Below are 10675 nucleotides of genomic sequence, written 5' to 3' on the forward strand. Positions count from 1 at the left end.
ATTTAAGGTAAAATCTAAAGGATATTTATGCAGTTATTAAAAAGAAGAAATTTAATTAAAAATTTAATAGGTAATATTACTGATAATTTACTTTGTGCCCATATTTTATTAGCATTTTATATGTACTAGCTCATTAAGTCTCATTCTCTATAAAGTAGATACTATTTATATTCTTACTTACAGATGAGAAAATAGATGCAGAGAACTTAGAAGATGGCCTCCCAGTTACCACTTAGGCATAGAGTATTGGAATTGCCTGCTAACTAGTTTTTCTGCATTCTCTTAGTTATCTGTCTAATCCTTTTCATACATACCTATGGGAGTCATCTTCACATTTCTTTGGTCAAAACTCTTCAGTTGCCCAGCAAGTATAGCCCAGTGATTGAGCATCAACCCATGAACCAGGGGGTCATGGTTTGATTCCTTGTCAGAGCACGTGCCCAGGTTACGGTAGGGGGTGTGCAGGAGGCAGCCAGTCAATGATTCTCTCTCATCATTGATGTTTCTATCTCTCTCTCTCCATCCCTCTCTATGAAATAAAAAAAAAAAAACAACAACACATTTTAAAAAAAGTTTAAAAAAGTCTTCAGTGGCTCCTCATGCTTTCAGACAACATTCAATTCCTTGGCATTGCCTGAAATGCCCTTCATGATATAGCCCCTGCTTAACTCTCCAGGCCCTGTTGGGAGAGGCAGTTCACCATAAGCATTAAGTGTCTCTGAACTTTACTTGCTGAGTGCACCAGACTGCAAGACTCACTCACCTCCTAACACTGAGCAGTCCCTTTAGCTGGCCACATAGGTTTCTAACTAGATCAAGGTGCCACAGCAAGACTACTGTGTAACTACTTGGTCTATCAGAGAGAGGGACTGGATAATGGGTTGTTTGCTTAAAAAGTATTGTGCCCTTGGCTTTGGGTTCCTTAGCTGCAATGCAAATCCACTGAATGTGTAGCAATATCTATGTCCATTACATTACCCATGTGGGACTTTGGGAAGAAGGGAACTCATGAAAATATGCTGATGCTCATGCTGCTTGCTATACCATCCTATCTAATAAAAGGGTAATATGCAAATTGACCATCACTCCAACACAAAGATGGCCACCCCCATGTGGTCAAAGATGGCTGCCCCCATGTGGACACAAGATGGCTACCACAAGATGGCCAGCAAGGGAGGGCAGTTATGGCAATCAGGCCAACAGGGGAGGGCAGTTGGGGCTACCAAGCCTGCATGGAAGGACAGTTGTGGGGGACCCAGGCCTGCAGGGGAGGGAAGTTGGGAGGGACAAGGCCTGCAGGGGAAGGCAGTTGGGGGCAACCAGGCCTGCAGGGGAGGGCAGTTGGGGGCGACCAGGCTGGCAGGGGAGCAGTTAGGCATCAATCAGCCTGGCAGGGGAGTGGTTAGTGGGTGATTAGGCTGGCAGGCAGAAGCAGTTAGGGGCAATCAGGCAGGCAGGCAAGCAGGCAGGTGAGTGGTTGGGAGCCAGCAGTCCTGGATTGTGAGAGGGATGTCCAACTGCCTGTTTAGGCCCAATCCCAGTGTGGGCAGTTGGACATCCCTCAAGGGGTCCCAGATTGGAGAGGGTGCAGTCTGGGCTGTGGGACACACACACACACACACACACACACACACACACACACACCATGCATGAATTTCTTGCACCGGCCTCTAGTCCTATATAATAAAAGCCTAATATGCAAATTGTTTGACCAGAAGTTTGACCGGAAGTTTGACTGCTCGCTTTGACATGCGCTGATTACCAGGGGACCGTGCAGAACATGGCAGGTGTTGGTGACACAGCACTGGCAGTGGGCGGCAGTAGGGGTGCTGCCAGTCCCAATGGGCCCCGATGAGAGTGGGACCATGGTGGGATGGTGGAGCAGGTGAGCGGGCAATTCCAGACCAAGGCAGATGCAAGTGGGGGCCTGATCGCCCCGCCAATCACCCCACAGATGGTGACCAGCAGCAGCAGCGGAAGGCGGGGCTGCCAACTGGCTCCCAGGAGCTAAGGGAGCCAAGCGGGGGCCCAGCCCTGAACAATCGCCCCACAGACAGCAACCAGCAGCCTGCATGCCCTGATCACCCTATCAGGGCCGGACCAAGGGCTAGAATGGGGAACTGGAGGTGGATGGTGGTGACCAACCTCCCGCGGCGCCCGGGTAAGGGACTGCGACCTCTCACTGGCTACCTGGGGATGAGGGTGATGGGAAAGAAGGTGCAGTGAGAATGCGGGGTATCTGCTGAGCTCACTCTTACTCCCCCTGCTACCCTCCCCCAGGATGCCAGGGCTTGCATGCTGGGGAAGCCCCTGTGCTCAGATGCCAGGCACCCATGAGGAGCCTGCACCCACACAGACTCTTCCGGGTGAGCTGGGCTGCAGCTGCTAGGACCACAGGGTCCGGTCGGGCTCCCCATGGGTTCGTGCAAGAGCTGGTCTGCGAAGCTAGCCGGGAGAGAGTGCGCTGCCCACCCAGGTTCCATATGGCGCTACTGGGCAGCCCAGAGGCCCACGCTGCACCCTGGCCTGTGGCGTCCATCCACGCTCACTACATCTCCATGTGGGGACTCGGGCGCCATGACTCAGGTGGAGAGGGTCGTGTGGGGGGCCGGGGGCCCAGGTGCTGCCCAGGGCCCAGAGGTCAGCTGGGACCTGCCCTTCCATGCCAGATGCTCATGCTTCGATCACCGGCCAGGCCTAGGGACTGCACCTGTGCACAAATTTCATGCACTGGACCTCTAGTTAATAATAAAGTCCTTTGTCTCTGATGGAGTCTCATGTCTGCCAGCATCCATAATATTGTGCCACATAACTTATTAGTTTGAAAATAAGGGGAAATTCCATATCCTTCTCAGTTTTTAATAGCCCCATCTCCTCTTATCTCTTGTTCTATCTTTCATCCTGTGGTCAGTTGTACTGAACAGTTTCTTGTTCCTATGCCTTTAAAAATACTCATCTTTCTTATCAAAATCTTATTTCCTTTGTTTTCAATAGCTGAAAGTACTTCTCTTCCAAGATGCCTTCCAGATTGTTAGTGTGATTTTGATGCCCTCTGTTGCTTTTCTCATAACACCATGTGCACACCTCTATAGAGCTCTTGACAGTGTGGCTTATTTCATTCTTGCAGCTTCTCCACCAGACAGAAAGCTTCTTGAAGGTAGGGGTCATGTTTTATATGTCTTTGTATGCCTGGCATCTAGAGACTTTGTATCCTGCAATGCTTGATGTGGAAATGTTCAATAAATATTATATTATTGAATGAATGACTAGACCCTAATAGATTTGATTCCTTTTGATGGATGAGCTTAGAAATAAATTATCCTCTGTCTCCCTCTTTGTCCTCCAGATATTTTCTCTTTTTACCTGCCCATCTCTATATTTCCTATTCTAAGACACACCCTACTCTGTGTGCTTACCTAGCTGCAAATAGACTTAAGTGAGGCAGAAGGATGACTGCACAGCACTGAGGTGGATTCCATGCACCATATGAGAAAATTAATCTCAACATATACACTGAGTGGCCAGATTATTATGATCTCTGAACACATAATAATCTGGCCACTCAGTGTATATCCTATATAATAAAAGGCTAATATGCAAATTGTCCTTTTGACCAGGAGTTCGACCAGCAGGCAGGCCGGCCAATCATCCATGTCCCCTCCCCCTGGCCAGGCTGGCTGTACCCCACCCATGCACGAATTCATGCACCGGGCCTCTAATATATACAAATATGTATATATATATATATATATATATATATATATATATATATATATGCACACACACACTGAGTGGCCAGATTATTATGCATTCAGAGATCATAATAATCTGGCCACTCAGTGTATAATCAGTGTATAAAGAGAGAGACTAAACTTCCTTCCCTCTCCCAAACTTCCTAAGAAATTGCAAAAATGGATTAAGTAGCAGGGATGAGGTAGTGTTTATATTATTTTAATATTTTAAAATGTACACACATGCACAGAGCCCCCTGGTGATAAAAATGGACTATGTAAAAGAAAATGCCTAGCTCAGCAGGCGTGGCTCAGTGGTTGAATGTTGATCTATGAACCAGGAGGCCACAGTTCGATTCCTGGTCAGGGCAAACGCCCAGGTTGCGGGCTTGATCCCCAGTGTGGAGCGTGCAGGAAGCAGCTGATCAATGATTCTCTCTCATCATTGATGTTTCTATCTCTCTCTCCCTCTCCCTTCCTCTGAAATCAATAAAAATATATTTTAAAAATATTACCTAAGACTCTGGCTGACTTCAGACAAAATTTTCTACTGCCGCAGTGATAAGTTCAGCTTTAAATGAGACCTCTTTTCCATCTACAGAATCACCATAAACCCTGAAGGTATATCCTGACATGTGTTAAATAAATGCATGTGCTAATAACTAATGTTCATGGTATGAATGAGTAATCCCACAGAGGCTGTATTAAAAAGAAACATTTTCATAGGGAAAGTAGCAATTTCTTTCCTAGGGAAAGTATGTGTCCTCCCCTACTTCCTTAATTACTGTGCTGATTCTGACTAAGTGTACTAAATGACTAAGTGGCTAAGACTTCATACTAGTGGACTTTATTTGTGAGCCAGTTATTGAGCGATTCTCTCTCAGCTCCTTTCTCATCCTTCCATATGCAGCATTGTAATTCTGGCACTGACTGCAGACTCCAGTTCCTTCCAGGTTTGCCTTTTCCCAATGGAGCTGATAGAAAAAGAAGGGCCTTGCTTCTTGTCCATGGACATTGCTGTCAGGGTCACGCAGCCTCACCTTTTCGTAATTTTCAAGAACCTCACTCTTCTCCCATCAATGGCAGAGAGCCCATCACCATGGGACATCATCTTCCCAGAGCTGCTTCTGCTCTCTTTCCCTCTCAGTTCTACTTGCTAACAGCACTCGTGGCAGACTCTCCACTCTCCTTCTAGTGGGGTCATCATACTGCCTTTTCTTTCACTCTCCCGCTTTTACAGCACCCTGTGGGATCACAGCTCTGTCCATTTTTAGGACAATTGCTAAAGAGCAACTGAGATGAGTCCAAAAACTAGCAGCCAAGACATAAATATTTGTGCATATGTGCTTAAAAATAACCAATCTGGAATGAGATAATAGGAAAAGTCCAGATAGAACAACATTTGTCCTGGTATGAGGTCATAAGTGGCTTTACTGCTGGGTGCACTTTTTCCCATTTGTACCATAAATGTTTAAAAGCAAAAATAATCTCCTGTATTTCTTAATCTGTTTTCCCTCCAAAACATACTAACGAATTAATTTTTTTTTTGTTCAGTGTCCAGTATTACTTTTTCCATTTTAAAGAGGAATAAATTAAGGTGATTGCAGTTTTAGTAATAGCTCATAATTTTCAGTTCAACTAAAAGCCTAAAGCTGCCGAAACCGGTTTGGCTCAGTGGATAGAGCGTCAGCCTGCGGACTTAAGGGTCCCGGGTTCGATTCCGGTCAAGGGCATGTACCTGGGTTGCGGGCACATCCCCAGTAGGGGGTGTGCAGGAGGCAGCTGATCAATGTTTCTCTCTCATCGATGTTTCTAACTCTCTATCCCTCTCCCTTCCTCTCTGTAAAAAATCAATAAAATATATTAAAAAAAAATAAAAGCCTAAAGCTTCATTAATTTCTTAAAGAGATTATGCAGCCTTGCATCGAGGAGGAGGGGAGAATAAGAAGGAAGGAAAAGGAAAAGCAGCAGCAGTAACTGCCACTGCTGCCACCCCCACCTCCATGGCTGCAGTCCCTTATCACACAGTTCCCCACCTTGCTTTGTGCCCCTCCAGGTCACCGCCCTTCTGTGTTCTAGAAATATTCAGGAAACTGGATGAACAACCTTAAGAAAGCTGATCAGCAGCCTGCTTGCTGCTCCGAGTCATCTGCAAAATCTATCCTAGGGCTCTCATCAATTTTTCCAGGGTAAATGATTTGAATAAAGATGTCAATGATCTTCTAAGTGAACTGAAATGGCATGCTGGTAGCAATGCTAGTTAAACTTTTCATGGGAAAATCAAAGTCCAAAAAGATTTCAATAAGCAGACCAATGGGGTTAATTAGGACATTTCAATCCAAACTACTATAAGATAAGGGAAGGTTAGCACAAGTGATAGAGATGAGGTATTGATTGAAGATTCAGTATCAATCATTCATATGACTGGTTATTTATATGATCACACAGGATCTCCTGGCGCCCTTTACTGAATCCTATTACAATGCTCATCACACAGTATCTTCCCTACTACATTTTAAGCTCTCTGAGGGACGAGATAGTGTCTTTCTTCTTTTCTTCCTTCCTTTCCTTTCCTTCCTTTTCTTTTCCCCTTCCCCTTCTCTCTTTCTTAGAATATAACCCATTGTGGGTGCTTAATGCCAACTATCAAAATGAAGTAGACTATACCTTTTAACTATAAAACTAATTACCATTTATACTATACCAAAATGAAATTATTTGAAGACTGCAATACTATTTCTGCTGTATTAAGGTCAAGTTATATGGGATGGTGCAATAATTAAAGGATGAGTGCTTGGGAATTAGACTGCCTCGGTGCTGGTCCTGCTTCTGCCACTTCCTAGGCCAACAATCATGACCAAGTTCCTTAGGCCTTTCTATACTTCAGTTTCCATATCTATAATAAGCACCTACTTCATAGGGCTGTTGTGAGAATTAAATGAGGTAATATACATAAAGTACTTAAATAGATCTGGCACAAGGGTAAGTACTCAATATTATTTAATTATACTAGAGGCCCGGTGCATGAAATTCATGCATGGCGGGGGGGGGGGGGTGGTGTCCCTCAGCCCAGCCTGCACCCTCTTTAATCTGGGACCCCTTAACGGGCAGTCGGATATCCCTCTCACAATCCAGGACTGCTGGCTCCCAACTGCTTGCCTGCTTGCCTTCCTGATTGCCCCTAACCACTTCTGCCTGCCAGCCTGATCACCCCCTAACCACACCCCTGCCAGCCTGATTGATGCCTAACTGCTCCCCTGCCAGCCTGTTTGCCCTTAACTGCCTTCTCCTGCAGGCCTGGTCACCCCTAACTGCCCTCCCCTGCAGGCCTGGTCACCCCTAACTGCCCTCCCCTGAAGGCCTAGTACCCCCCAACTGCCCTCCCCTGAAGGCCTGGTACCCCCCAACTGCTCTCCCCTGCAGGCTTGGGTCCCTCCCAACTGCCCTTCCCTGCAGACCCAGTCACCCCCAACTTCCCTCCTCTGTCAGCCGGGTCACCCCTAACTGCCCTTCCCAGCAGGCTTGATCACCTCCAACTGTCCTCCCTTGCAGGCCTTGTCCCTCCCAACTGCCCTCCCCTGCTGGCCTGATTGCCTGCAACTGCCCTCCCTTGCTGGCCATCTTGTGGTGGCCATCTTGCGTCCACATGGGGGCAGGATCTTTGACCACATGGGAGCAGTCATCTTGTGTGTTGGAATGATGGTCAATCTGCATATTACTTTTATTAGATAGGATAGAGGCCTGGTGCATGGGTGGGTGCCAGCTGGTTTGCCCTGAAAGGTGTCCCGGATCAGGGTGGGGGTTCCCTTGGGGTGTGGGGCAGCCTGGGCGAGGGGCCTGAGGTGGTTTGCAGGCCTGCCACGCCCCCTGGCGACCCAAGCAGAGGCCCTGGAATCTGGGATTTATTTATCTTCTACAATTGAAACTTTGTAGCCTGGAGTGGAGCCAAGCCTTCTGCTCGTTTGGTGGAGGCAGCCATTTCTATTGGGATTTATGTATCTTTTATAATTGAAACTTTGTAGCCTTAAGCGGAGGCCAAAGCAGGCCAGGGCTGCAGAAGCTTGGCTTCCTCCATCGCTGCGGGCAACCCTAGCCTCCTGCTCTCTCCAGCTCCGTGCTGCAGCCATTTCTGTTGGGATTTATCTTCTATAATTGAAACTTTGTAGCACGTGGAGGCCTAGGCTGGCAAGGGCAGGCAGAAAGCTTGGCTTCCTCCATTGCCAGGGAAACCCAAGCCTCCCTCCTGCTCTCTGTGGCTGTAGCCATCTTGGTTGGGTTTATTTGCATATTCCCTCCTGATTGGCTGGTGGGCATGGCTGGTGGGCATGGCTTGTGGGTGTAGCGGAGTGATGGTTAATTTTCACAGTACTCTTTTATTAGATAGGATTAGTAGTAGTAGTATTAAAATGATGATAATTGGTAGTAGTATTAAAATGACAACAACTCTATAATGGAAGTTATAAGACAGTGACAGACTAGAAGACAATATTCACAATATATAAAATAGACAAATAATTAGCATAAAGAATATATAAAGAACTTCAAAATTCAATTTCAGAAAACAACATTAAAATGAGGAAAAGAAATAAAATTATATTAATTGCAGTAAAAACTCATTAATAATTTGAAAAATGCAAAGTGAAATCCATGAAATAACATTTCTTCCTTACTGAGTTGGCAGACATTTCATTCTGATGATATCAAATGTTGAGTCTCTAGAGTGATGAAAACTCTCCTGTACAGGTAGTGAAAGTGTAATTGGCACAAACATGTTGGGACAATTTGGCAATATTTATTAAAATTGGGCATGTGAATATCCAAGAATCTGGTGGTTTTCACATCAGGGTCATTCAAAAGGTTCACATACATACAGAGTTTTACTGGATTGACCTAAGAGCCGGCCTGTGTTCACAAAGCTGTTTCCACATCCATCCCAAATCTGACTTCAGTGCATTGCTCCTGAGTTCCAAACCTTTGGTAACCAAACGAAATAGAAACCTCCTTTAATGATTACTAAAAGAACCATAAAGCCTTTGGTCTTCTAGTCTTTCCTGTATTACATTTCTGTTAAGAGTGAAGCTTTGTGTTAAAATGGAATGTTCAGTTACATGGTAGAGGGTGGTGAAAGTGATAACAATGTTCAATTAACCATTTTTCCTCTATTATTTCCAGACTAATGTTAAAAATCAAAACTCTATTGTGGAGGAAGGAAAGACTACATGAGCATAAAGAGGAGGCAAAATATTTTTAATACTCAATGACTTTTTTCATGTATGTAGGTATAGGTAATTCTGGTATGTTATCCTCAGTATTTATGCCTAAAATGTATTATTAGCTGGAAAGAAAAGCACCTTGAATAATCAGAGGAGTATATGTTATTGATACTAGTTTTTTAAATGCACCCAACATGTTTTTCTGGGATTACGAAGCTGCCCAAAGTAAGTTGGATAAAAATCCACAAATAAAACATGTTCATAATTTCGTTCTGATTTGGGGAGTGTTCTTTAATAAAGCAGTTAAAAAACACATTATAAAACCATATTATTAAACATCTATTCCAGTTGAAGTTAATGTTAATCTAATTATATTTATGAAACACTTAATGATTTCTACTTCCATTAATAAAATAAAATAAAATTATATGCTTGTTTCTAGATCAGAGTTTTAGCACTAGGTAGCATTCTCTTTCTTTCATTCTTTTTTAATTCTTACCCAAGGATATGTTTTGTTTGTTTGCTTGTTTTAGAGAGAGGAAGGGGGAGAGAGAGACAGAGAGAGAAACATCAGTATGAGAGAGAAACCTTGACCGGTTGTCTCCTGCACTCACTCTGACAGGGAATTGAACTTTAAACCTTTTGGTGTATGGGATGATGTTCCAATCAACTGAGCCACCCAGCCAGGGCTCGTTCACTTTCTTTAAATACCAGGAAAGTTTCATCCTCAGGTTTATAAACTAATGGCATTATTTATACTTGGTTTAATTTAAGTATTCCCTGTAGTAGAAAACCAACAATCAATATATGCACACCAACACATGCCGAAGAAATACCAGGCTTTTAAAATTACATATCTCACTTCAAAAGTAACTTATAATTATAGCTAATAGTACACTACATTATTATAAATTAATGAGAAACATCTCAATTAATATTTTGTTTGCATAACTTATTATAAAGTGAATAAATTAATTATATCTACATCATTTAAATCACTACAATATGCATTCTGCAATTTATTTTTCTATAGCTCTAGTAGTATTTAATATTTATTCAATATTAAATTCAACTTAAATTTAAGAAATACTTAATGAGATTTTTGAGTCTTATATTGCCATTTATTTGAATTAAAAATGAAGATAAACTTTTTGTGTCAGATTTAATATGGATATTAATTTTGTCAATTTAGGGAGGATAATTTTATAAATTAAAAGAGATAAATCTGCAGCTTCAATGTTTTCATAAAATATTTTTAAAACATAGTAAAATAAATATTTTTATCAGTAATAAAATTAACAATGTTTCTATTTTTCAGCTATCACAGACCCTATTGGTGTCTCACTGCATATTCCAAATGGCCCACCTTTGACTTCATGGCACCTTCTAGTCTTAAGGACACAAGGGGCAGGCAATGAAAGTGCATGAATTCTCAACTTTCCTGTCCTTTGCTGGGACAGTTCTAAGTATCATCCTATATGATACTTAGAGGTCCCCATTAAGATACAGTTTGTGAGTCCAACTCTCAGGTAAACTTCTTAAACTAAGGCCTACTTCATCTTAGAGATTGCTTTTGGGAGAACCCAAATTAAGACACCAACCTGATCTACAGGTGCTTCAGTGAAAGAGCAACAAGTATAACTAAAAGTTATTTGGTAAATCTAGGTGTATCTTCCAGAACTTGAGACTTAATAACTCTCCTAATTGGGAACCAGATCTTTTTCATGTCAT

Source organism: Plecotus auritus, assembly GCF_963455305.1.
Source record: "Plecotus auritus genome assembly, chromosome: 2".
NCBI lineage: Eukaryota > Metazoa > Chordata > Mammalia > Chiroptera > Vespertilionidae > Plecotus > Plecotus auritus.